This window comes from Narcine bancroftii, chromosome 5 (assembly GCF_036971445.1).
Source record: "Narcine bancroftii isolate sNarBan1 chromosome 5, sNarBan1.hap1, whole genome shotgun sequence".
NCBI classification, from domain to species: domain Eukaryota; kingdom Metazoa; phylum Chordata; class Chondrichthyes; order Torpediniformes; family Narcinidae; genus Narcine; species Narcine bancroftii.
In genome coordinates, this window is record NC_091473.1 from 203,099,649 (window position 1) to 203,126,906 (window position 27,258).

The 27,258-nt window shown below is 48.2% G+C and overlaps 1 protein-coding gene across 5 annotated transcripts in view; it reads left to right on the forward strand.

The window, feature by feature from the left end:
* The first annotated feature begins 1,410 nt into the window (after positions 1-1,410).
* The window catches only part of LOC138764586 (zinc finger and SCAN domain-containing protein 2-like), a 31,775-nt gene continuing 5,927 nt past the window's right edge, over positions 1,411-27,258 (forward strand). The window contains exons 1-3 of one of the 5 annotated variants that reach the window (XM_069940707.1): positions 1,411-1,529; positions 4,331-4,610; positions 4,699-4,784. The gene's annotated coding sequence lies outside the window, so the exon portion shown is untranslated. The other 4 variants (XM_069940705.1, XM_069940706.1, XM_069940708.1 and 1 more) reach the window with 4 other exon arrangements.

Consider the following 27,258-nt stretch of genomic DNA (forward strand, 5'->3'; position numbering starts at 1 on the left):
CATCCACACTATTGCGGTGGACAGAGCTGAGGGGCACAACGAAGCGATCTCCCAGTACAGGAGACCACAATGAGAGCTGCAGATCCAGTAGACAACCCCTGCAGATTCACAAGTGAAATGTTGCTTCACATGGAACGACTGTTTGGGACCCCAAATTGTTCTGAGGGAGGAGGTGTGGGCCCAAGTGGAGCATCTCCTCCAGTCACAGGGGTAGGTGCCAAGGGAGGGAGAACAATGGAGTCATGGAGGGAGCTGTTCCTGTGGAAGGCAGATGGGGGAAGAGAGGGGAATATGTGTCTAGTGGTGGGATCATGTAGTAAGAAGTGAAACTAATTTCCCTTCCCCCAGTCTAACCTACTGGTTGTAAAACACAAAAATCTGCAGACACTGTGTTTGAAGTAAAAACGCAAAGGTGGAGAAACTCAGCAGGTCAAGCAGTGCCCTTTATATTTTTTCTTTGGCTTGGCTTCGCGGACGAAGATTTATGGAGGGGGTAAAAAGTCCACGTCACCTGCAGGCTCGTTTGTGGCTGACAAGTCCGATGCGGGACAGGCAGACACGGTTGCAGCGGCTGCAGGGGAAAATTGGTTGGTTGGGGTTGGGTGTTGGGTTTTTCCTCCTTTGCCTTTTGTCAGTGAGGTGGGCTCTGCGGTCTTCTTCAAAGGAGGTTGCTGTGAGGCGCCAAGATGCACGGTTTGAGGCGATATCAGCCCACTGGCGGTGGTCAATGTGGCAGGCACCAAGAGATTTCTTTAGGCAGTCCTTGTACCTTTTCTTTGGTGCACCTCTGTCACGGTGGCCAGTGGAGAGCTCGCCATATAACACGATCTTGGGAAGGCGATGGTCCTCCATTCTGAAGACGTAACCCACCCAGCACAGCTGGATCTTCAGCAGCGTGGACTCGATGCTGTCGACCTCTGCCATCTCGAGTACTTCGACGTTAGGGATGTATGCGCTCCAATGGATGTTGAGGATGGAGCGGAGACAACGCTGGTGGAAGCGTTCTAGGAGCCGTAGGTGGTGCCGGTAGAGGACCCATGATTCAGAGCCGAACAGGAGTGTGGGTATGACAATGGCTCTGTATAGGCTTATCTTTGTGAGGTTTTTCAGTTGGTTGTTTTTCCAGACTCTTTTGTGTAGTCTTCCAATAAAGGGCAAATAGCCCTTTATATAGCAAAGTTAAAAACACATAACTGAAGTTTCAGGCTACAGCCCTTCATCAAAGTATGGAAAAATGTCGGCAGGCATCCAAGCAAAAGAGTGGGGGTGGGGAGGGATGGTTGAAAAGGTAGGAGGTGATAGGCGGAGAAGGGAGGGAGGGGACAGCAGCAATCGAGGGGAGGAGGGATGGCTGGGTGAAGGAAGGGAGGAGAATTGGAAAGGGAAAAGGGGAGGAGGAAAGAGGAGAGCAGGTTAGCAGAAACCGGAGAAGTTGATGTTAATACCATCTGGCTGGAGAAAACCCAGACGGTGGTGCTCCTCCAATTTGAGGGTGCTGTCGGTCGGACAGTACAGAAGGCCACCGACAGGTATGTGAATGTGACACAGAACTGAAATGGTTGTCTACTGGGAGGCCTCCGGCACGCTGGCGGATGGAGCACAGGCGCTCAGCGAAGCGATCTCCCAGTCTCCGCCCAGCCTCTCCCAATGCCGGCAAGGCCATCACAGAGGCGGATGTGGCAAAGCTTTGCCCCATTCGCCTCGGCGACCATTTCGGTTCTGTGTCACACCCCTGCGCCCATGTGCCCGCCCACGGCCGGATACTCCGCCCCACCAGCACCGCCCGTAAATTGTACGATTTTCCGTCTGGGCCGCCTGGCATTAACGTCGACCCCCACCCAGCTCCCCTACCCTAGCCACCCCTCTTCCCCTGGATTGCTGCCGTTCCCTCTCTCCACCCATCACCTCCTGCCTTTGCCCCGCCCACCCTTTTGTTCGGAGGCCTGCCGACATTTTCCATCCCTTGATAAAGGGTATGTCTTTTAACATTTGATCTATAAAAGACTGGACCACAACTTGAACAATAAAAATACCGCTGAGTTTCTCCAGCTTTGTGATCTTTTACCGCTTCACTTACCGCCTCCCTTTAATTGCAGCAAAGCCGGTGGGGATCGGCGCCTCGACGTGGAGGCCCGTCATGCGCATGCGCGTCTCCTCCGCCCCGTCACCTTCCACTAAGATGACGGCCGGTTCCCACGGCAACCCGACACGCGCGTGCTTCATTCCTCCTCTGCCGCGGCTGGCCTCGCGCCCGCGCGGGTCCCACCCCTGACGGCCACCTTCCCACGCACCCTCCGGCCTCCATTTCGCAGGGACGAGGATGTGGGGAGGGGAGGGGAGGAGAAGCTGCCTTTGCTGCGCGCGCGCCGACGTTCGCCTTCTGAGCAGGCACCGTCATAGCCACGCTCTGAGCGTGCGCATTGCTTGCCCATAATTGAGGACGAGACCTCGCGGAACGGCCAAACGGTCGCTGCAAGTAAGTGGCTGTCGCCCCCACCCCACCCCGATCTGATGGTGGAAGGGGCGGGGAAGTAGTAAAACGGTGGGGGGGGAGGGAAATAGAGCAGTTTCGCACGCGAGGGGCATGCCGGGTAATGGCTCCGCCATGAATCGTCATCGAAGACGCTGATCAATCTCAAGACAAGAGCAGAAGCAGGTCCATCGGCCCGTAGGCTCGGGTTTGCCCTGCCCTTTAATCATGAGCTGATTCTCAGCCCCACTTCCCCTAACTCTTGATGACTCGACTAATCATATCCCTGGCAATCTCTGACCCAATGATCTGCTCCCACAGCTGCCTGTGGCATCAAGTTCCACAGACTCAGGACCCTCGGAATGAAGGCACTTCACTGCATCTCTTTTCTAATTGACGCCCTTTGATCCTGAAGTTGTGCCCTCTTGTCCTAGACTCCCCTACCCTGGGAAACAACTTTTCCACACCTTTGTCTGGGCCTTTCAGCATTCGAAATGTCTCTATGAAAGACCCCCCCCCCTCATCCTTCTGTACTCCAACCAGTGCAGTCTAAGAGCTGCATATGCTAACACTTTCATTCCTGGTTTCATTCTAGTAAATCTTCTCAACCTTCACCAATGTTAGTACATCCTTTCTCAAATAAGATGCCCAAAACTACCTGGTATTGTAAGTAGGTCCCACCAGTGCCCTATAGAGTCTCAACATTACGTCCCTGCTCTTGTATGCTAACACATTACATTTGCCTTCTTCACCGCAGACCCATACCGCAGACCCAACCTGGAGGCCAACTTTTACCATGTCCTGCCTAAGGACTCCCAAGTCCCTGAATTTTGAATTTTCTCCCCATCTAAATAATAGTCTGGCCATCTGTTTCTTGTACCCTACCCAGTGGTTTTCTGACTTTTTTCCTCTTACATACTGCTTTAAGTATTCCCTATGCTGTAATTAGTAAGGGGTTGCTTAAGGTGGTATGTGAATAGAAAGAAAAAGTTTGAAAACCACTGTTTTAATCGTAACTAAATGACTTGTCAGTGGCATGGTTTCATAGCTGTAAAGGAAATGGGCCAATGACAATTTTTCTCAAGCAGAATATTTCAGTACAATTGTGTCTAGAGCAATGTCACAGACCACCTTAAGTAATCCCTGTGCCATAGGTGTTTGTGATTAGTGAGGGATTCGGGCAGCTTGCTCACCTTTGGTCCCCACCTGACACTCAGCTGTAGCATGTACAGCGGCCACACCCTGGTAAACCGTCTCAGCAGACGGGCTAAACCAAGTGAAGGTTTGTCGACGGGTCTGGCCCTAGTAGATTGAGCGAAAGAGACTGACTAATGGTCCAACAGTCATGAAGGCAGGCCCAGCAGATGTTGCAAAACGTTAAGAGCATAACGAGACACTTGAACATCCTGGTCATCCACTGAAGCAAGAGAGGTCTCCAGCTGCAATGGTAGTCTGTGCCACTGAATCAGGGTCTCTTCTCGTCAAGTCACCCTTTATTTGTCATTCATACCATGCTCTCATGGTAAAGATGAGATAGCGCTTCTCCAGGACCATGGAGCAAATTTACTTAAATAGAAGTTAGAATAGTTAAACACATTGAAATATTATACAGCAAAGGTTCATGGTACACTATCCATGTATGTTCTTGGAATTCAAGAACCTGTTGACTTGGGGGAAAAAAACTTGCCCAATCTGGTCATAAGGACCTGAGTACAACAGTACCTCCTACCAGATGGCAGCAGGGAGAACTGTTTACATGACGGGTGTGTGGAGTCCTTCATAATGAGTGTTGTGGATGTCCTTCATGGTAGGAAGAGAGCCCCCAATGATCTTTTCTGTTCATTTCACTATCCTCTGCAGGGTCTTGCTGTCCTAGGAGGTCCAGCTTCCAAACCAGGAAGTGATGCAGTTGCACAGGATACTCTCATACATCCTCTGTAGAATGTCATGAGGATGGAGGGTGGGAGATGGTGAGATTATCCTCCAAGTGCACTCCAAGGAACTTGATACTCGCAAAGACAGCGCGGGACTGTACCTGTGCAACGGCTCTTCCACTTAAAACTTCATCACATACAGGTTTCTGTTGTGAGATTCCTCAGACAACAGCACAACAGCGTGTCTTCGAATCGATAATAACAATGTGAGTGGAAAGAAAAATTTGAAAACCAGTGCTTTACGCACTACTCTCAAGTCCCTTTGCACCTCTGATTTTTCTCCCCATCTATTAGCCGGGGGTCGCGAGTTTGCTCCTCGCTGGGGCCTCATTTCTGTGAGGGGGCTCTGGACAAAGTGGCGACTCTCTGTCTTTCTTACGGTAAGCAAGGTTTAAAAATTTGATATTTGTTACATTCTTCATGTAGCATTACGTGACAATTACGGTTTTTTTAGACTGCAGACCCAATCAAGGAATTTTGCCGCTACACACAGGCAGTCTCAAAAGGAACGGGCAGGAATCTGGAGTCAATTCCTGCACCATGATTTATCCTAGGGCGTTTTGGAGGAAGCCTGCAGTGTAAACTGTACCGAAAGATTCGGTGACGGTCATCCTCAGGGACTGTTGCACTCAGGTGCTTGCGGTCTGAAAAAGTGCCAAGTGTGAACGAGCACAAGGGCAATAATTACATTAATATTTTTTCCCTGTGATTTTCCCAATGTTGCAGTCTAAAAACCATGCAAAGGAACCTTTACCACTTGTACCAAAGTGCATGACCCTACAATTCTTTTTATCTGCCATCCCATTTTCCTAATCTATGCAAGACTGGTTAAAATGCACTGGAAATTTAAAATAAGACCATTAAACGGATTGAATCCGTGAATATGTGACCAGTTGTTTAAATGTCTTTATCTTTAAACCCGTTTGAGTGATGGGCCATCGTCCGGCGTGCGTTACGGCACGCTCTGACGTTCGTCACGTCGGCGTCCGCTGTTGACTGACGCGGGGCGCGGGCCAATGGAAGGGCGCGGACGCCGGCGAGCGCCCGGCGGCCAATGGGAGCAGGGAGGGGGGCGGGGCGCGGGCCGGCCAGCTCGGTGTCGCTGCGGCGAGTGTCTCTTTGTCTGAAGCCCCGGAGGAGCCGCGGCGGAGCCGGGCTTGCGCCCCCCCTCCAGCATCGCCCGGGGGGGAGGGGTATCGCGTCCAGTGCCGCCGCCTGTTGCAATCTACAGAGAGAGAGGGGAAGAGGGATCGGGGTCGGGAATCTGCCGAGGAATCGGCGGCTCCGCGAGGAGCCCTCCTTTTTTTTTCCCTCCTCTCCCCGGGATCTCAGGGCGGTCAGGCTGCTGAGTGGGGGAGGGTCTGGCCCTTAAAGGGGCAGTCCCGCGGCTTGTGGCCCGAGCGGCAGCGGCCGGCCCCTGCGCTTGCGGCTGCTCCGGAGGCAATCCCGCGACTTCTTCCACAAGGTTGGTGTGCGCTCAGTCTTCCTCCGCCTCCCGACCCCTACCCCTACCTTCGGGGCCCAGCCTTCGGGCAGCTGGCCCTTGGAAATCCAGCATCTTGTGTGGTTGTCTGCTCAAGGGATCTTCTCTGCAACTGGCCTCTGGGAGAGCTGTGCAAATGATGCTCCCCCACTATGTGTGTATGTGTGTGTGTGTGTGTGTGTGTATAGGGGGATGTGTGTGTGTGTATAGGGGGATGTGTATGTGTATAGGGGGATGTGTGTGTGTATAGGAGGATGTGTGTGTGTGTGTATAGGGGGATATGTATGATTAGGGGCATATGTGTGTGTGTATAGGGTGATATGAGTGTGTGTATAGGGTGGTATGAGTGTGTGTATAGGGGATATCTGTGTATATAGGGGTACGTGGGTGCATAGGGGTACGTGTGTGTGTATAGGGGTACGTGCGTGTGTATAGGGGACAGGCGGGTGCGTATGGGGGACAGGCGGGTGCGTATGGGGGACAGGCGGGTGGGTTATGGGGGACAGGCGGCTGGGTTATGGGGGGCAGGCGGCTGGGTTATGGGGGGCAGGCGGCTTGGTTATGGGGGGCAGGCGGCTGGGTTATGGGGGGCAGGCGGCTGGGTCGGGGGGGCAGGGGGCTGGGTCGGGGGGACAGGGGGCTGGGTCGGGGGGACAGGGGGCTGGGACAGGGGGCTGGGTCGGGGGGACAGGGGGCTGGGTCGGGGGGACAGGGGGCTGGGTCGGGGGGACAGGGGGCTGGGTCGGGGGGACAGGGGGCTGGGTCGGGGGGACAGGGGGCTGGGTCGGGGGGACAGGGGGCTGGGTCGGGGGGACAGGGGGCTGGGTCGGGGGGACAGGGGGCTGGGTCGGGGGGACAGGGGGCTGGGTCGGGGGGACAGGGGGCTGGGTCGGGGGGACAGGGGGCTGGGTCGGGGGGACAGGGGGCTGGGTCGGGGGGACAGGGGGCTGGGTCGGGGGGACAGGGGGCTGGGTCGGGGGGACAGGGGGCTGGGTCGGGGGGACAGGGGGCTGGGTCGGGGGGACAGGGGGCTGGGTCGGGGGGACAGGGGGCTGGGTCGGGGGGACAGGGGGCTGGGTCGGGGGGACAGGGGGCTGGGTCGGGGGGACAGGGGGCTGGGTCGGGGGGACAGGGGGCTGGGTCGGGGGGACAGGGGGCTGGGTCGGGGGGACAGGGGGCTGGGTCGGGGGGACAGGGGGCTGGGTCGGGGGGACAGGGGGCTGGGTCGGGGGGACAGGGGGCTGGGTCGGGGGGACAGGGGGCTGGGTCGGGGGGACAGGGGGCTGGGTCGGGGGGACAGGGGGCTGGGTCGGGGGGACAGGGGGCTGGGTCGGGGGGACAGGGGGCTGGGTCGGGGGGACAGGGGGCTGGGTCGGGGGGACAGGGGGCTGGGTCGGGGGGACAGGGGGCTGGGGCATGCGTAGATGTGCGCGGACAGGGGGCTGGGTCGGGGGGACAGGGGGCTGGGGCATGCGTAGATGTGCGCGGACAGGGGGCTGGGTCGGGGGGACAGGGGGCTGGGGCATGCGTAGATGTGCGCGGACAGGGGGCTGGGTCGGGGGGACAGGGGGCTGGGGCATGCGTAGATGTGCGCGGACAGGGGGCTGGGTCGGGGGGACAGGGGGCTGGGGCATGCGTAGATGTGCGCGGACAGGGGGCTGGGTCGGGGGGACAGGGGGCTGGGGCATGCGTAGATGTGCGCGGACAGGGGGCTGGGTCGGGGGGACAGGGGGCTGGGGCATGCGTAGATGTGCGCGGACAGGGGGCTGGGTCGGGGGGACAGGGGGCTGGGGCATGCGTAGATGTGCGCGGACAGGGGGCTGGGTCGGGGCATGCGTAGATGTGCGCGGACAGGGGGCTGGGTCGGGGCATGCGTAGATGTGCGCGGACAGGGGGCTGGGTCGGGGCATGCGTAGATGTGCGCGGACAGGGGGCTGGGTCGGGGCATGCGTAGATGTGCGCGGACAGGGGGCTGGGTCGGGGCATGCGTAGATGTGCGCGGACAGGGGGCTGGGTCGGGGCATGCGTAGATGTGCGCGGACAGGGGGCTGGGTCGGGGCATGCGTAGATGTGCGCGGACAGGGGGCTGGGTCGGGGCATGCGTAGATGTGCGCGGACAGGGGGCTGGGTCGGGGCATGCGTAGATGTGCGCGGACAGGGGGCTGGGTCGGGGCATGCGTAGATGTGCGCGGACAGGGGGCTGGGTCGGGGCATGCGTAGATGTGCGCGGACAGGGGGCTGGGTCGGGGCATGCGTAGATGTGCGCGGACAGGGGGCTGGGTCGGGGCATGCGTAGATGTGCGCGGACAGGGGGCTGGGTCGGGGCATGCGTAGATGTGCGCGGACAGGGGGCTGGGTCGGGGCATGCGTAGATGTGCGCGGACAGGGGTATGCACATGCGGGGTGGTGCGCGCGTGCTGGGGTATATGTGTGTGTACATGTGTGTGCATATATGTGAATTGGGGTATATGTGTGCATATAGGCATGCATGTGTATAGGGAATATGCTTGTGCATATGTTTGTGTGTATCGGTTTATAAGTATGTGTAGAGGTGTATGTCATTACATACGTGTGTGTGTACAGGTGTAGATGTGTGTGCATAAATGTCTGGGTATCGGGGTAGATGTGTGTGTCAGTATTGGGGTACAGTGTATGCAAATATGTGTATCTGATGGGGATATTTGTGTGTGTATAGAGATGTATGTTTGTATAGGGGTACAAGTGCAAATATGTATGTCTGTAGAGGGGTATAAGGGTGTGCAAATGTGTGTCTGTGCATAGGGTATATATGTGTGTGTGTATATTTGGTTGAAGGTTTGGGGGGTGCGGATGTGGATGTGCACATGTCCGTGGTTATGTATATGTGGAAGTGGGTGGTTGTGTATTTATGAAGGCTTTGAGTATGTCTATAATGGGGGCTGGGTGTGTATTTATGAGGGGGTGGGTGTGTGTTTATGAGACGGTGGGTGTGTATATATGAAGGTGTATATGTGGGAGGTGGTGGTTGTGTTTATGTGAAGGGGCTGTGTGTATGTGGGAGTGGTGAGTGAGTATATGTGAGGGGGTGCGTGTGTATACATGATGGAGAGTAGGTGTATATGAGGGGTTTTGGTGTGTAAATTTGGGGTGTATGTGTGAGTGGAATGGTGTATGTATGAGGGGGTGGGGGTGTATGTGAGGGGGTGGGGGTGTATGTGAGGGGGTGGGGGTGTATGTGAGGGGGTGGGGGTGTATGTGAGGGGGTGGGGGTGTATGTGAGGGGGTGGGGGTGTATGTGAGGGGGTGGGGGTGTATGTGAGGGGGTGGGGGTGTATGTGAGGGGGTGGGGGTGTATGTGAGGGGGTGGGGGTGTATGTGAGGGGGTGGGGGTGTATGTGAGGGGGTGGGGGTGTATGTGAGGCGGGGTTGATGTGGATATATGGGAGGGGTGGGTGTGGATATTTGAGGCGGGGTGAGTGTGTATATCCCTCCCTCCCTGTTCTTTATTTGAAGGCAGTGACTCATTGTTGTCGTGTTTTCATGTTTTTTGTGAAAAAGAGAAGTGGACTCCATTTGTGAACTTGAAACTGGGCATTTGGATTCCTGGGCAGTCGATTTAGGAGGAAGATGAGGTGGCGCTGACTTCCCCCGAGAGCAGCGAATCTGCGGAATTCTCTGCTCAAGGAAGTAGTAGCAGGGCTGGCCAACCTTTTAATTTAGACGTACAGCACAGAAACAGGCCAATTCGGCTCAGGAGTACATCCTGCCGGGTGCAGGTTACCTGTTACCATGCTGTGTGTCTAAATTAAAAGCTGGCCCACCCCTGCAAGGGCTGCCTGGTAAAATATAATTAAAGTTAGATAAATGTTTACAGTAAGGGTAATTGAGGGTGAGGGAGGCGGGTGGGGAGGTGGAGGGGGACCTGACTTTATGGACAGAACTGCCATGCCCTTATTGAATGTTGAAGCAGTCAAGACTGGTTGGATGTTCTATCCCTGCTCCTTGTGTTATGTAAGGGGGATGTTGGGGTCTGAGGAACACTATTTCTCCCACATCCAATAAAAATCTGTTGGGGCATCTTGTCCCCTTTCCTGCTCCCCACCCTCTCCTTCCCCCCACCCTCTCCTTCCCTTCCTGCTCCCCACCCTCTTCCCTTCCTCCTCCTGCCAGAGAGCTACCTACCCATTGCCATCACCCCTGATCACTTCCCAGCTTCTTTCCTGCCTGTATTCACCTGTTAGCCTGTGCTCCCCCCTCCTCCTCTCCCCCTGGCCTTTTTATTTAGGCTTCTCCTTTTTCCTTCCTGATGAAGGGTCCAGGTTACTCTTACCTTCCTATGGTTGTGGCGTGACCTGCTGATTTTCTCCTGCAAGTTCTGTATTCTACTGGACCCCAGCATCTACAAATTTTCTTGTTTTAACCTTCGTGGGGGGGGCGGTGGATTGTCAGGGGATATGTTCTAAGGTCAGCCTGATCTAATTGTAGGCTCAAGGGGCTGAATAGCCTATTTTACTTCCCTGTGACCTGAATCTCTGAGAACTCCATTGGGCCCGTTTTAGTTCTAACTTTTTGGATTGTATAACCAGGCCATGTATTTAAAGGGGCACATTCCTGTTTATCACAATGTGTATAATGAAAGGAGCAGTCCTGCTTCTGCATGCAGAAGGCCTGTGTTAACTGCTGATCTGTGCTGAGCATGGTGATCGTAGTGCTGGTTTATTTTCCCCAATGACCCTGGCCCGTTTTGAAAATGTCAATGACAAGACACTCAACTCTTTGTGCGGGTTCTGTGGCAAATGGCTAGAACATTTCCAGTGCTTGTCGGTAGGTCATGGAGTTGAGTCGCTCTCTTGAGATTTGGGCGCAACCATTTAAGTTGGCAGGCGGTGGATTACAAAGAGTGAGCGTTCCCGTCAGACAGTGCCATCTTTCGCCTGAAACCAAAGGCAGATGTAAAAGGTTCTGTGATGCTATTGCACAGATTAGCAGGGAAGTTCCTGCTGTATTTTTACTATGTATTCATTAATATGACATTGGCATTGGCGGCAAGAGCCTTGAGTATGTTTTTTGGGGAAAGAAAATCTTCTCGTATTATCCCCAAAAAATCCCTCTTCATCCTTCGAGCCTCCAATGAGTACAGACTGAGGCTACTCAATCTAAACCCCCCACCCTTGCTGGAATCAACCTGGTTAACTTTCTTGGCACCGTCTCTGAAGCCAGAATGGCCACTTTCTGTGATAGTGGGCTTCACTACTCTCAGGGAAGAAGTCTCTTGTGAATTGCCTGCTGGATTGGGTGGTACGGTTGATGTAGCTGTTGGAGCGCTGGCGATTGGGGTTCGAATCCGTCGCTGTCTGTAAGGAATTTGTACATTCTCCTCGTGTCTATATGGGTTTTCCCAGGGGCCTCTGGTTCCCTCCCACCGTTTGAAATGTGCTGTGGGTTGTATCACAACCATAACCCTCTATTTTCTTGCATCCATGTTACATCTTGCATCTGAGAGTCTTTTAGATCCCCCTATTGTACAAGCCTCACTACCACTCCTGGCAATGCATTCCAAGCACCCACCACTCTGAGTAAGAAAAAAAAACTTACCCCTGATGTTTCCCCCAAGCTTTCCTTTCTTCACTTTGCGGTTTTCTAATTTCTCTCCGGGCACAATTAGCGCATCGTCATTACAGCGCCAGCGATCAGGACCCGGGGTGGGGGGGGGGTGGGGGTTTGAATCCCGGGTTTTCTGTGAGGAGATTGTATGTTCTCCCTCTGACTGTGTGGGGTTTCCCCGGAGTCTCCAGTTTCCTCCCACCGTTCGAAATGTGGTAGGCTAATTGGGTGTGATTGGGCTCATGGGCCAAAATGGCCTGTCTCCATGTTATATGTCGAAATTTAAAAAGGTGCTGCTGTCCACTCATGATCTTGTAGACCTCTATAAATTCACCTTGAAATTAATTCCTCTAGTAATCAAGGCCAACATAACATGTACCTTCTTAACCTTGCTTGGCAACCTTGAGGGATCTGTGGGACCCAATCTCTCTCTGTTCCTTATCACTGTTAAGAATCCTGCCCTAAACCATGTACTCTGCACTCAAGGTCGATTTTTCAAAATGCATCACTTCACATTAAAACAGATTCTTCTCAGAGAGAAGTACAGAAGAAACCAAAACTTGAAGGCTTCACAGGGAACTTTGAGCAGAGTCCAAGAGGGGCCAGAGCAGAACACCCCTAACCTTCATAGTGTCAGGAAACTTACTGTCCCACCTTGTCACTTTGAGTCATTTATAAAAAACGCAAAGAGCAGAGGTCTCGGAACAGATCCCTGAAGAACACCACAGATCACCTCCAAGCAAAATACGCTCGGCCTACTAAGACCGTTGGCAAGCAAGCCAACGTCGAATCCAAGCAGCAAAAGTTCCTTGGATCTCATCATTGAATGGGCCTACCGTGGGGAACACTGTCAAAAGGCCTTACTGAAATCCATGCGCACCACATCCACTGCCTGACCTTCCATCGATTTCCATTGCTTTCGTGGACCCAGATAACTGCCTGCAATTTTGGTCTCCACCTTTAATAAAGAATGCATTTGGGGCAGCGCAGAGAAAGCTGAGAGGCTGAGCCCCACGCTCTTTAGGAGAATGTGAGGTGACCTGAATGAAAACAGAGGTTCTGAGGCCAAGGGGAGGTTGTTTACAGGTGGAAAGGAAGCTTCCCTTGAATGTCATACACAAAAGCACTAGAATTCTTGATGGCTCCAGCCTCACCGAGATGTAAAACATGACAATAAATAAGTCTAAGCTACCACAACTTGAGTACTTGGTTAACATGTGGGGGATCAGAGAGATCATGGGGTACCAGTCCGTAGATCCCTCAAGGTTGCCACACAAGTTGACAGGGTGGTTCAGAAGGTGCGTGGTGTCCTAGCCTTCATTAGTTGGGAGATTTGAGTTCAAGAGCCATGAGGAAATGTTGCAGCTCTGTAAATCTGTTTAGACCACGGTTGGAGTGCAGGTATTCCCCGACTTGTGAAATATATTATAAAATTTACACAGTTTGTTGTATTTGGCAAACTATAACAGGGATACAGGGCATGTAAGAGCCAAAATGTGCGTACTTACCTTGTAACTCCAATACGCCAACCCACCGCGCATGCGCCAACCGAATATGCATGTATGCGCACAGGATTTAAGATAGCCGTGCCAAGCCTGCGGACCCAGGGACACGGACTAACAAGGTAAGTACGCACATTTTGGCTCTTGTATGCCCTGTATCCCTGTTATAGTTTGTCAAATACAACATTTATTAAAAAGTTTGCTCGAATACTTGTACGCGCGGGTACAATTCCGACTTCCGTCCATTTCAAGATACGATCGATTCATCGGTCCCAATTACGGGCATAAGTACATGTAATTGTGTTCAGTTCTGGTCATCTCATTACAGGAAGGGTGTAGATATTTTGGTGAGGATGCAGAGATTTACCAGGATGTTGCCTGAATTGGAGAGCATGCCTTATGGATGAGAGGTGACTTAATAGAGCTATATAAACTTATGAAGGGCTTCAATAGCATGGGCAGCCACCATCTTTTTACCTGGGGTGACAATAGGAAATATTAGAGGACATCTGTTTAAGGAGAGCGGAGGAAAGTTGAGGGGAGATGTCAGAGGTAAGTTTTTCTACACAGAAGTGGGTGCCTGGGATGTATGGTGGTGATGGTGGGGGCTGGTACAATAGGGACCACATGGGTGTAAGAAAATAGAGGGTTATGGGTGTGAGGTAATTGTGGTTCTCAACCTTTTTCTTCCCACTTACATCCTACTTTAAGTAATCCCTCTGCCATTGGTGCTCTGGTTAGTGAGGAGTTGCTGATGTGGGTGGAAAGACAAAGTTTGAAAACCACTGTTTTAATCGAACCTGATTGACTCATTATGTGCTCGGTTTCATAACCCCAAAGGAAATGGGCCAATGACAATTTTTCTCAAGCCAAATATTTCAGTAACATTCGGGTCTAGAGCAGTGATTCTCAACCTTCCCTTCCCACTCACATCCCACCTTAAGCAATCCCTTACTAATCACAGAGTACCGATGGCAGAGGGATTACTTAAGGGAAGAGAAAGGTTGACAACCACTCTTCTAGATGAAGGAAGCAACTAGCAGAGGTTGTGACCAAGGTGACGGAGGCCTTTTGTGATAGCAGCTGCCTCCTTCAAGGGCTTGGTTACCTGGCACCGGGGGGATGGAGTGGGGGCACTCTATCAAAATGAAGGGTAAAATTGAGGGGGGGGGAATGGGTGGTGGAAGGTTCTTGTCTTGGTTGGGAGGAATTTCATCCTTAGAAGTCTGAAACGCACCGAGCGGTGTGGGTGCTCGGGGGGGGGGGGGAATTTTGATAACCTGCGAGAGAGAGCGGAGGAGGAAAGTGATGACGGGGCTTGAAGCTGGACTAATGGTGATCTTATCAAGTAGTGAAGAGTGTGCTGGGCCCCACTGCTTCTGCTGACGTAAAGCAAGGCCAGCCTTTGTTGCCTGTGCCAGAGAACTGAGAGTCAAGCAGACACAAGGCAGACCCAGGTGGCCTTCCTTCCCCTGAGGCTAGCCAGATGTGGCTTCCTATAGAATTTCTGGACACTGATGTTGATACTTCGCTTGTTTCAGAAATGCTCAGGCTCAATTAGGGTTTAAATTCAGCAGTTGCCATGGTATTTGTGTCTTGGCCAGACCAGTTGTGCACGTTACAAGTTACAAGAAGGGGCTACGCTTGCACCCATTCCTCCTCCTCCCAGAGTCCTTCCAAGCCAGGTGACGCTTCTCCTGTGAATCCGCGGCGGCCGCCTACTCTATCCGGCACCACCTGGGAGATAGCTGAGTGCCTTCCCTCTATCCGCTGCAATAGCAAGGACCTCCCTGTGGCCACTCACTTCAATTCCACACCCCATGCTGAAGTGGCTGCCTGTGGCCTCATGAAATGCCAAGCCAAGGCCACCTGCAAGTCAGAGGAACAACATCTTGTGTTCCACTTTGTGGTCTCCAACCATAGAAAACTACAGCGTGAAGCAGGCCATTCGGCCCTTCTAGTCTGCTGAAACATCAGTCCGCTAGTCCCACTGCCCTGCACCCATTCCCTAACCCTCCAGACCTCTCCCATCCATGTATCTAACCAATTTATTCTTAAAATCTTAAGAGTGAACCCGCATTTACCGCATCAGATGGCAGCTCGTTCCACACTCCCAAGACTCTCTTGAGTGAAGATGTTCCACCTAAACCCCCTTTTCCCCAAAGCCATGTCCTCTCGTATTTATCTCTCCTAATCTAAGTGGAAAGAGCCTATTTGCATTTACTCTGTCTATACCCCTCATAATTTTAAACCTCTATCAAATCTTCCCTCATGCTTCATCCCAAGGAATAAAGTCCTAACCTGTTTAACCTTTCCCTGTAACTCAACTACCAGACGGCATTAATGTGAATTTCTCCCATTTCTGTTCACCACTCCCCCTCCTCTTTCTTTCCCATATTTCTTTCTCTTTTTCTCTAGCCCCCCCCCCCTTCTATTGGTAAGCTGCCCTTGACCCTCTCCCTTATCACATCTCTGCTATTTATCTCTTCTACCCTCCCATAACAGGGTCCACCTGTTAGCCCCTGCTCCTCTCCCTGCCCTTGTCCTCCCCCACCATCTTTTTATTCAGGGGCCTGACGGATATTGGTCACCTTTTCTCTGGATGCTGCATGACCTGCAGAGTATCTCCAGGCCTTTTGTGCCTTGCCCTCGACCCCCACCCCCAGCGTCTGCCGCCTTTTTTGTTGAAACACATTTCAGAATGTTGGAGCAGTGATGAGCCTCCGGGCGTTGATGATTACTTCTCAACTCAACTGGTCATTATTGTGGGCTTCACAGTCAGCACAACGCTATTCCCGCACCTGCAACCTGGGTTCGACTCCTACGGGGTTAGTAGGTTAATCAGTCACGTGGCTGAATTTGGGCAGCATTGGGTTGTGGGTCAGAAGAGCCTGTTATGGTGCTGTTTCTCCAAATTAAAAAAAAATCTGTGCTCTCCGTGACATTTGCTGTGCACAGTTTTACTGCTGTGTTCTGCATGTTACCTTGGCAACTATACTTCCAGGCTATTTCTCTGACCGGACCAAGGCCACTACAGTAATACGGGGCTTTATTTATTTTTCCCCTTTATTTTAAAGGATGAGGTTTGGTCAGCTGGACGGTTTTAGGGGAAGGAAGCATTGACCAGTCAGAATTTTTCTCCTGCTTTTTCGTCGTTCAGTATTTTGGCAAACCAGTTTTGCGAAGGAGGAGGAGTGCAAGGGATATATTGAACGCAGGGGGCATTCTGGGGGTGTGGGGGTCAGGTGTACCTTTTCTCCTTTCCTGTCTCCTGGGTTTGGTGCAGATGTTGTTACCAGGGAGACTAAGCTCCCCAAAGAAGCCCATTGAAGAAGAAAATTGGCAGACGCTAGGGTCGAGTGCGGTCTGCAGAAACTCAGCAGGTCACGCAGCGTTTATACTAAGTCAAGATGAGCCAATGTTTCAGGCCTGGGACTCTCCATTGGGTACAGACGTTAGTTACCCTTAGGTGCTGCTTGAGTTTCCCGAGCACATTGTACTCTACAAATCTCTGGTGAGACCACACTTGGAGCCTTGTGTTCAGTTCTGGTCGCTTCATTTACAGGAAGGATGTAGAAGCTATGGGGAGGGTGCAGAGGGAGAAATATTTACCACGATGTTACCTGGGTTGGAAATTAAGTTACACGAGGCAAGGTTGGCAGAGCTTGGACTTTTCTCTGTGGACTGTAGAAGGATGAAAGGAGACCTGATAAAGGTCTACAAGATTATGAGGGGCATAGATAGGGTGAACAGTGAGCACCTGTTTCCCAGGGCAGGATCAGAAAACGCGTGTACAAAGTGAAGGGAGGGAAGTTTAGGGGAGACATCAGGGGTATGTTTTTTTGTATGCAGAAAGTTGTGAGTGCCTGGGATGATGGTGGAGGCTGAAATATTAGGGGTTTTTTTAAAGACTCTTAGACAACATAGATGGAAGAAAAATAGAGGGTTATGGGGTAGGGAGGGCTTGGTACTTTTTTTTAAGAAATATATGGGTCGGCACAACATCGAAGGCTGAAGGGCCTGTGTAGTGTTCTTTGTTCTATTTGTGCCTTGCATTCAAAAACTTATTGGACAGCAAGTAGCATTAAAACACTGCCCACTGCTTCCTGAACACAGAGGATTCGGAAAATTAATTTCAGAAATTAAATTCAGATGCTGGAAATCTGAGATGGGGTGGTGGCAGCAGCTACAAAAGGGACATTCCAAAGACTCTTAAACCCACTGGCATCCCAGTTAATTGGCTGTGCAGTGTCCCAGGATAGAAAGCCGTTTGTGCCCTTAACTGGGACACTAATTGCTTTTCCACTGAACACATTCAGGGGATCGGAGTGTTCAACCTTCCACTGGGATCAGGTAACTTTCTGCTGTCCCTTTTCCACTGGTTTTATCAGCCCACCGGCATCAGCAAATGCCGGGGATATGAGTAGGGGTCAAGGCGGTTAATCCCCGGCGTGAAATTACGTCATTTGATGCCAGAATTCGGACAGTGTTCCTTTTCCACTGGACCCTGTCCCAGTAAATTCCCAGTTAATTCCTGGGACCAGGTGCCGGTGGGAAATGGGCTTTAGATAAGCACATGAACGTGCATTCCCAAAGAAATCCAACTGATCATTCAAACCTCTGGGAAATTTTAATTTAGACATACAGCTGAGTGACTGGCCCTTTGGTCTGCGAGCCCATGCTGCCCAATTGACCTACAATCCCTGTACGCTTCAAATGGTGGGAGGAAAGCAGAGCACACGGAGAAAACCCACACAGACACAGGGAGATCATCCTTACAGTGCTGGATTCGAACCTGGGTTGCTAGCGGTGTATCAGTTGCACTGACTGCTACGTTAACCATGCGGACTTTTATTGATTTTAATTATTATTAATTAGACACAATGACCATGTGTGGATGCTATTCAGCCTTTTTTCGTAAAAATAGTCCCTCCCCTTAGCTCTTGATAGCCCTCTCGAGCAAACATCCTCGTTTGTTGTGCCCAGCCCCTCAGAATGTTATAGTTCCCCTACGAGTGTTCACCTTCTACGTGGTGACATCCCACCCTGCCCCAACCCTCTCCAGGCCCTGCACTTTATTTTCCCTCCAGGGCCCGCCTGATCCCATTTGGAAATCCTTGTCGGGTTTTATTTCCGCCACCTTAACGGACAGTGAATCGATCGAAACAGGGTGACGCTACACAGTGTGCAAGCTAGCACCACTCTCCCTTGGGCACTGAACCCATTCACCGTCCTTAGGGGAGACATTTTTTTAAACACAGAGTAGTCGGTGCCTGGAATGCATTGCCAGGTGTGGTGGTGGAGGTTGGTACAATAGGGACATTCAGACTATTAGACAGGCACATGGATGAAAGGAAAACACAGGGTTCTAGTTGAGAACGAGGGATAGGATTAGACCACTTGCATCCCACCTTAAGTAATGCTTTACTAATCACAGAGCACAGGAATGAGTGGAATGAAAAGATTTGAAAACCTGTGGATTTGATTTTTACCAGTTGGCACAACATTGTGGGCAGAATGGCCTGTGCTGCAGTGTATTCTGTACTTATCCTTGTATTTCACCCCCCACACCACCCACCCTGATTTGTAACCACCACCCACACCTAATCCTTGCAGTGCCTGGAGTAGGGGTTTTTGAGCTGGTTGGAATCCAGCTCTGTCTGTAAGAGTTTGTACATATCCCGCAGTGACCCGGGTTGGAATCTGACGACGCTGTCTGTAAGGAGTTTGTATGTTATTCCCTCTGTGAGCCGGGTTGGAATCTGACGCACTCTAAGAGTTTGTACATTTCCAACCCGGCTCACTGTGGGAATCTGGCGCTGTCTGTAAGAGTTTGTACATTTCCCGCAGTGAGCCGGGTTGGAATCTGACAAGTCTGTAACAGTTTGTATATTTCCCGCAGTGATCCAGGTTGGAATCTGGCGCTGTCAGTGAGAATTTGTACATATCCCGCAGTGACCCTAATTGGAATCTGGTGCTGTCTGTAAGAGTTTGTACATTTCCCGCAGTGATCTGGGTTGGAATCTGGCGCTGTCTGTAAGAGTTTGTACATTTCCTGCAGTGGCCAGGGTTGGAATTTAGCGCTGTCTGTGAGAGTTTGTACATTTCCCGCAGTTGCCTGGTTTGGAATCTGGCACTATCTGTAAGAGTTTGTACATTTCCTGCAGTGGCCAGGGTTGGAATTTAGCGCTGTCTGTGAGAGTTTGTACATTTCCCGCAGTTGCCTGGTTTGGAATCTGGCACTATCTGTAAGAGTTTGTACATTTCCTGCAGTGGCCCGGGTTGGAATTTGGCGCTGTCTGTGAGAGTTTGTGCATTTCCCGCAGTGACCCAAATTGGAATCTGGCACTATCTGTAAGAGTTTGTACATTTCCTGCAGTGGCCCGGGTTGGAATTTGGCGTTGTCTGTGAGAATTTGTACATATCCCGCAGTGACCCGAATTGGAATCTGGCGCTGTCTGTAAGAGTTTGTACATTTCTCCCAGTAACCCTGATTGGACTCCGGCTATGTCTGTGAGGAGTTTGTACATTTCCTGCAGTGGCCCGTGTTGGAATCTGGTTCTGTCTGTAAGGAATTTATAAGTTTACCCCAGTGACCAGCATTGGAATCTGGCTCTGACAGTAAGGAGTTGATACGTTGACCCCAGTGACCAGGGTTGGAATCTGGTTCTGTCTGTAAGGAGTTTATATATTTACCCCAGTGACCAGCTTGGAATCTGGTGCTCTCTGTAAGAGTTTGTACATTTCCTGCAGTTACCCGGTTTGGAATCTGATGACGATGTCTGTAAGGAGTTTGTACGTTATCCCCTCCGTGAGCCAGGTTGGAATATGGCACTATCTGTAAGGAGTTATTATGTTTGTATGTTTACCCCAGTGAATACAGTTTAGATCTAGTTCTGTCTGTAAGGAGTTCGTATGTTATCCCCTCTGTGACCCTTGTTGGAATCTGGCGCTGTCTGTGAGAGTTTGTACATTTCCCGCAGTGGCCTGGGTTGGAATTTGGCACTGTCTGTAAGAGTTTGTACATTTCCCGCAATGGCCTGGGTTGGAATCTGGCGCTGTCTCTAAGAGTTTGTACATTTCCCCCAGTAACCTGCATTTAAAACCAGCGCTGTCTGTGAGGAGTTTGTACATTATCTCTTCTGTGACCCTGGTTGGAATTTGGCACTGTCTGTAAGGAATTTTTACGTTTCCCCAGTGATCCGGGTATGAATCCAAAGCTATCTTTAAGGAGTTTGTACATTTACCCTAATGATATGGGTTGGAATTCTGCTCTCTTTGTAAGGAGTTTCTATGTTTTCCCCCAGTAAACACGGTTGGAATCTGACTCTGTCTGTCTGTACAGAGTTTGCACGTTTACCCCAGTGACCAGGGTTGCAATCTGGTTCTGTCTGTAAGGAGTTTATACGTTTACCCCAGTGACCGGGGTTGGAATCTGGCTCTGACAGTAAGGAGTTGATACGTTGACCCCAGTGACCAGGGTTGGAATCTGGTTCTGTCTGTAAGGAGTTTATATATTTACCCCAGTGACCAGCTTGGAATCTGGTGCTCTCTGTAAGAGTTTGTACATTTCCTGCAGTTACCCGGTTTGGAATCTGATGACGATGTCTGTAAGGAGTTTGTACGTTATCCCCTCCGTGAGCCAGGTTGGAATATGGCACTATCTGTAAGGAGTTATTATGTTTGTATGTTTACCCCAGTGAATACAGTTTAGATCTAGCTCTGTCTGTAAGGAGTTCGTATGTTATCCCCTCTGTGACCCTTGTTGGAATCTGGCGCTGTCTGTGAGAGTTTGTACATTTCCCGCAGTGGCCTGGGTTGGAATTTGGCACTGTCTGTAAGAGTTTGTACATTTCCCGCAATGGCCTGGGTTGGAATCTGGCGCTGTCTCTAAGAGTTTGTACATTTCCCCCAGTAACCTGCATTTAAAACCAGCGCTGTCTGTGAGGAGTTTGTACATTATCTCTTCTGTGACCCTGGTTGGAATTTGGCACTGTCTGTAAGGAATTTTTACGTTTCCCCAGTGATCCGGGTATGAATCCAAAGCTATCTTTAAGGAGTTTGTACATTTACCCTAATGATATGGGTTGGAATTCTGCTCTCTTTGTAAGGAGTTTCTATGTTTTCCCCCAGTCAACACGGTTGGAATCTGACTCTGTCTGTCTGTACAGAGTTTGCACGTTTACCCCAGTGACCAGGGTTGCAATCTGGTTCTGTCTGTAAGGAGTTTATACGTTTACCCCAGTGACCGGGGTTGGAATCTGGCTCTGTCTGTAATGAGTTTGTACATTTGCACCAGTGACCTGGGTTGGAATCTGGTTCTGTCTGTAAGGAGTTTACACGTTTACCCCAGTGACCAGGGTTGGAATCTGGCTCTGACTGTAAGGAGTTTATACCTTTACCCCAGTAACCAGGGTTGGAATCTGACTCTGACTGTAAGGAGTTTATACGTTTACCCCAGTGACCAGGGTTGGAATCTGGTTCTGTCTGTAATGAGTTTGTACATTTACCCCAGTGACCAGGGTTGGAATCTGGTTCTGTCTGTAAGGAGTTTATAAGTTTACCCCAGTGATCAGGTTGGAATCTGGTTCTGTCTGTAATGAGTTTGTACATTTGACCCAGTGACCAGGGTTGGAATCTGGTTCTGTCTGTAAGGAGTTTATACGTTTACCCCAGTGACCAGGTTGGAATCTGGTTCTGTCTGTAAGGAGTTTGTACAATTACCCCAGTGACCAGGTTGGAATCTGGTTTTGTCTGTAAGGAGTTTGTACATTTACCCCAGTGACCAGGTTGGAATCTGGTTCTGGCTGTAAGGAGTTTACACGTTTACCCCAGTGACCAGGGTTGGAATCAGCTGCTCTTTTAAAAAAAAAAAAATAAATATTTAATAATCATAATACAATAAAGATATTTACCCTTTTCAACCCCCCACCCCCCTATCCTCACCCATTCCACCCTCCCAACCCTCCTCTAACTACCTGAAAAGAAAGCTAGGAGATCAATTAACATAACACTCTTCAGTTACCTGCCATGGTTTGGGACACCACCACCAATGCGTGGGGAAAAAAATTAAAGATTCAACCACACATATTCCATATATGTAAATTGTAAGTTATCTTTTCCAATGGAATATAATATCTCATTTCCAAATGCCATCGTTGAATACTTAAATTAGTCTCATTTTTCTAAGTAATTGCAAAATATTTCTGAGCCACTGCTCAAGCTAATCACAAAAAGCAGTTTGAAATTTATTCAATTTTAACACCAAGTTCAATTTTTTAATATAGCCCAATAAAAATACCAAAAGATTCAGTGAAATTTTAAATTTGAAAATAGCTTCTAAAAATTCCTTAATTCTACACCAAAAAGGTATCACCGTCTCGCATAACCAAGTAGTATGTAAGAAAGAACCAACTTTTTTATGACATCTAAATCAAAAATCAGAAGAAATAAACTTGTATTTCCTTAATTTCTCTGGAGCTAAATATAACTGATGTAGCAAATTATAATAAACCTTACATTCACAATTTTATTCAAACTATCCTCACATAAATTCATTCAATCATCTTAAGAAATAGATATAGGCAAATCTTTTTTTCATTTTAATCTAGATTTATAAACATCTGGGATGAGCATTTTATTCTACAATAAAGCAATCATCTCAGGTATAAATCCTTTCTTACCACTGTCAGTAAGTAAAATTTCAATTTTAGACCACCTAGGCAGCCGTAACGTACGTCCAGAATTATCCAACAATAATTCTTTAACTTGATAGTAAGAAAAAAGAGTATTCAAAGATATTTCTCTTTCATTCTTTGAAACAAAAATATAATATCCTGCTTCATAACAATCTTCTACCAATTTAATTCCTTTCTGTTCCCACAACTTCAAAAGTTGATTATTAAGTGTAAAAGGAAAAAGCTTATTTTGAAACAAAGGAGTTTTAGCCGAAATTTTACCTTCAGTACCTATAATTTAATTCTTCTTAGTCCATAATTCCATTAAATGTTCCAACACAGGCAAATTATAATTATGTAATAACTGAGAATTCCATCTATAAATAAATGGATGCATCTTCTCATCAATCTGAGATAATTCAGTATTAGCCCGTATCAAAGGTTTATCCACTTCAAACATCCTATTAATAAATTTCAACTGTGCCAATTCTGAAAATTAGGAAGTTACAACCCTTCCTAATGCAACTTCCAAGTTAATTTCTGTAATGATACCTTTCCACAAAAACAAACCATTCAGATCTTTGAAAATTTTTTTGAGGAATCTTGCAAGGGATAGGCTGAAAAAGATATGAATTCGGGGAAAGATATTCATTTTAACACAATTAACACTTCCTTTTAGTGTTAGAGGTAAACCTTTCCACCAATTTAAATCATATTTAATTTTAGACAGTAAAGGTAAATAATTCAGTTCATATAAATGATTATAATTCCTAAATATTTAATCTGATCCATCCATTTAAATTTCACAATATGCATGTGCAAAGCGAATAATCCAGTTCAGCTAAAGGCATAATTTCACTCTTTTCCCAGTTAATTTTATATCCTGACACTTCACCGTACTGCTCCAATCTATCATGCAGACTCCCCAAAGACAACAAAGGTTGTGTTAAATATATCAAAACATCATCTGCAAACAAATTTATTTTATACTTGTCTAAAAGAGGCCCAAAATTAAACTTCCCCAAAACCTTAAACAGAAAACTCCATTCCACTCTATCAAAGGCCTTTTCGGCATCAAGAGAAATTACCATTGGTTGGTCGGATCGCTCCCAGGGAGTATTAATTAAATAAATCAACTTTACAACATTATCTGCTGAATACCAATTTTTAACCCACCTGAATCAAATCAGGTAAGTTTAATCTATTAGCCAAGACCTTGGCAACAATTTTATAATAAAGAAATAGGTCTATAAGACCTAGTGCGTCTCTATCCCTCTTAAGAATAACTGTAATAATTGCTTTAGAAAAAGAATCCAGTCTCCTTCAATGCATCCATCAATAAAGGAATTAATAAATCCTGAAATTCTTTATAAAATTCAGAAGTAAAGTCATCATCCCCTGGAGACTTCCCACCAGGTATAGATTGAAGTGCTTCCCTCACTTCTGTAACAGTAAAAGAAGCATCTAGATCCTTTATCCTTCAAAGAAGGTAAGATTAAATCAGATTTTAAAATTGTTAATTTTAGCTTCGCCTTCCAATACTTCAGAAGTATACAGTTTCTCATAAAATGTACATCATTAATTTCCTGAGGTTTGTATGTAATCATTGAATCATGTCTGATGGCATTTATTGTTCTAGAAACTTGTTACATTTTTAATTGCCACACTAAAACTTTGAGCTCTCTCATCCAACTCATAATATTGCTGTTTGGTTCTCCATAATAATTTCTCAAACTTATAAGTTTGTAACGAGTTATACCGTAATTTCAAATTAACTAAATGTGCTTTCTTAACTTCCATAGAATTTCGTTGTAAATCCTTTTCCAAAATCTCTATCGCCTTCTCCGATTTGCTAATATCAGCCATATGTTTCTTAATTTTAGCAGTTTAACTAATAATTTGTCCCTGCAAATGAGCTTTCAAAGCGTCCCATAAAACAAATTTACTATCGACTGAGCCTACATTTATTTTCAAAAATAACTGTATTTGATCCCTTATGAATTTAGCAAATTCAGGATATCTCAACAATAAAGAATTGAATCTCCAGCGATAAGCATTCTCTACTCTGAACTGGTACACATCATCAACAACAAAGAATTATCAGACAAAATCCTAGTTTTATTTAGCTTTAAAAACTCGTCCTTGTAATTGTGCTGATACTAAAAATAAACCTATTCTAGAATAAATATCGTGCCGAGGTGAATAAAATGAAAAATCTTTCTCCTTAGGATTTAACTTTCTCCATATAGCTACTAAATTCATACCATTAATACCATTAACTGTTTAGCCATTTTAGTTCTAATTATGGATTTTGGAGATTTATCTAATAATGGATCTAAACAACAATTAAAATTGCCACCTACCATAACTTTATCATACGCCTGACTTAAGAAAATAATCCATCATAAATTTCTCTTCATTTATATTGGGAGTGTAAACATTCATTAAGGTCCAGGATTCAGAAAAAAATTTACAATTGACTATCAAAAGCCTTCCAGCTGCTTCAAAAACTGAATCAAATTTAAATGATAACTTTTTATTAATCAAAATAGCGACACCTCTTGCTTTAGAATTAAGACGCTATAACTTGTCCAACCCAATCTCCTTTTAATTTCTGATGTTCCTTTTCAGTCAGATGTATCTCTTGTATAAAAAAAAAGCAACATCAACCTTCAACTTGCCAATATATGCCAATATGCCAGTATCCTCTTTCTCTTAATCGGATTATTAAGCCCGTTAACAGTAAAAGTAGCAAAATTTAAGTCATCTCTATAAGGAGTTTGTACATTCCCCAGTGACCCAGGTTGGAATCTAGCACTGTCTGAAAGGAGTTTGTACGTTCCCCAGTGACCTGGGTCGGAATCTGGCTCTGTCTGAAAGAAGTTTGTATGTTCACCCAGTGACCCGGGTCGGAATTCGCGCTGTCTGAAAGGAGTTTGTATGTTTACCCCAATGACACTGGTTGCAATCTGGCACTAACTGTGAGGAGTTTCTATGTTTTCCACCAGTGACATTGGGTTGCAATCCAGTGCAGTCTGGTAGGAGTTTGTATGTTCTTCCATTGACCCGGATTAGAATCTGGTGCTGTTAATAAGGAGTTTGTACATTCCACCAGTGACCCATGTTTGAATCTGGAGCTGGGTTTAAGGATTTTGTATGTTTCCCCCAATAACACGGGTTGGAATCCAGGGCTGGTTGTAAGGAGTTTGTACGTTTACCCCAGTGATCTGGATTGGAATCTCGTGCTATCTGTAAGGAGTTTGTACTTTTCCTTTTGACCCAGATTTCAATTCGGAGCTGGGTTTAAGGAGTTTGTAAGGCTCCCCGAGCGACCCAGCTTGGAATCCAGCTCTGTCTGTAAGGAGTTTGTAAGTTTCCACCAGTGATCTGGATTGGAATCTGGCGCTGTCTGTAAGGAATTTGTACATTCCACTAGTGTCACGTTGTTGGAACCCAAAGCTGTCTATAAGAAGTTTGCATGATTTCCCAGTGACTGTTTGGACTCCAGCGCTGTCTGTAAGGAGTTTTTACATTCCACTAGTGACCCGTTCTGCACTGCAGGATTGTCTGTAAGAAGTTTTTATGTTTCCCCCAGTGACGTGGGTTGGAATCTGGCTCTGTCTGTAAAGAATTTGTATGATTCCCCCAGTGACCCAGGTTAGAATCCAGCGCTGTCTGTAAGGAATTTGTACATTGCATCAGTGACCTGGGTTAGAATCCAGCACTATCTGTAAGGAATTTGTACATTGCATCAGTGACCCGGGTTAGAATCCAGCACTGTCTGTAAGGAATTTTTACATTGCACCAGTGACGTGGGTTGGAATCCAGCGCTGTCTGTCAGGAATTTATGCATTTCACCCTGTGACACGCGTTTGAATCTGGCCCTGTTTGTAAGGACTTTTTAAATTCTCCCAGTGACCTGCATTTGAATCTGGCATTGTCTGTAAAGAGTTTGTACGTTGACCCCAATGACATTGCTTGGAATCTGGCGCTGTCTGTAAGGGGTTTGTACATAGTACCAGTGAACCATGTTATAATCTACAGCTGTCTGTCAGGAGTTTGTATATTCCACCAGTAACCCGTTTTGCAATGTGGCGCTGTCTGAAAGGAGTTTGTAAGTTTCCCACAGAGACCTGGGTTGGAATCTGGAACTAACTGTAAGGAGTTTATACATTTACCCCAGTGATCTGGGTTGGAATTCGGCGCTTTCTGTAAGAAGTTTTTAAGTTCCCTCAGTGACATAGGTTTGAATTTGGCACTGTCTGTCAGGTGTTTATAAGTTTCTCCCAGAGACTCAGGTTGGAATGCAGAACTGATCCTCTGTGTTCACGAAGCAGTGGTGTCGTGTTTTGATGTTACTTGCAATGCTGCTGTTGTCAAATGCAAGACACTGACATGCTGGAGAAACTCAGCAAGTCACAAAGCATCCTTGGGAAGTAAAAGCCAGTCAATTTGGTTCATCAATCTCACAGCTTATGGGGAAAAAGCTCTGTCCCAGTGTGGCAGCCTTGATTTTGATGCTCCTTGAAATGTGATTGGTGTTTTGTCGGGCTGTACTTTTACATTCTCCAGTTCTTGGTGCAGACACACAACCAGACAAAACACCCGT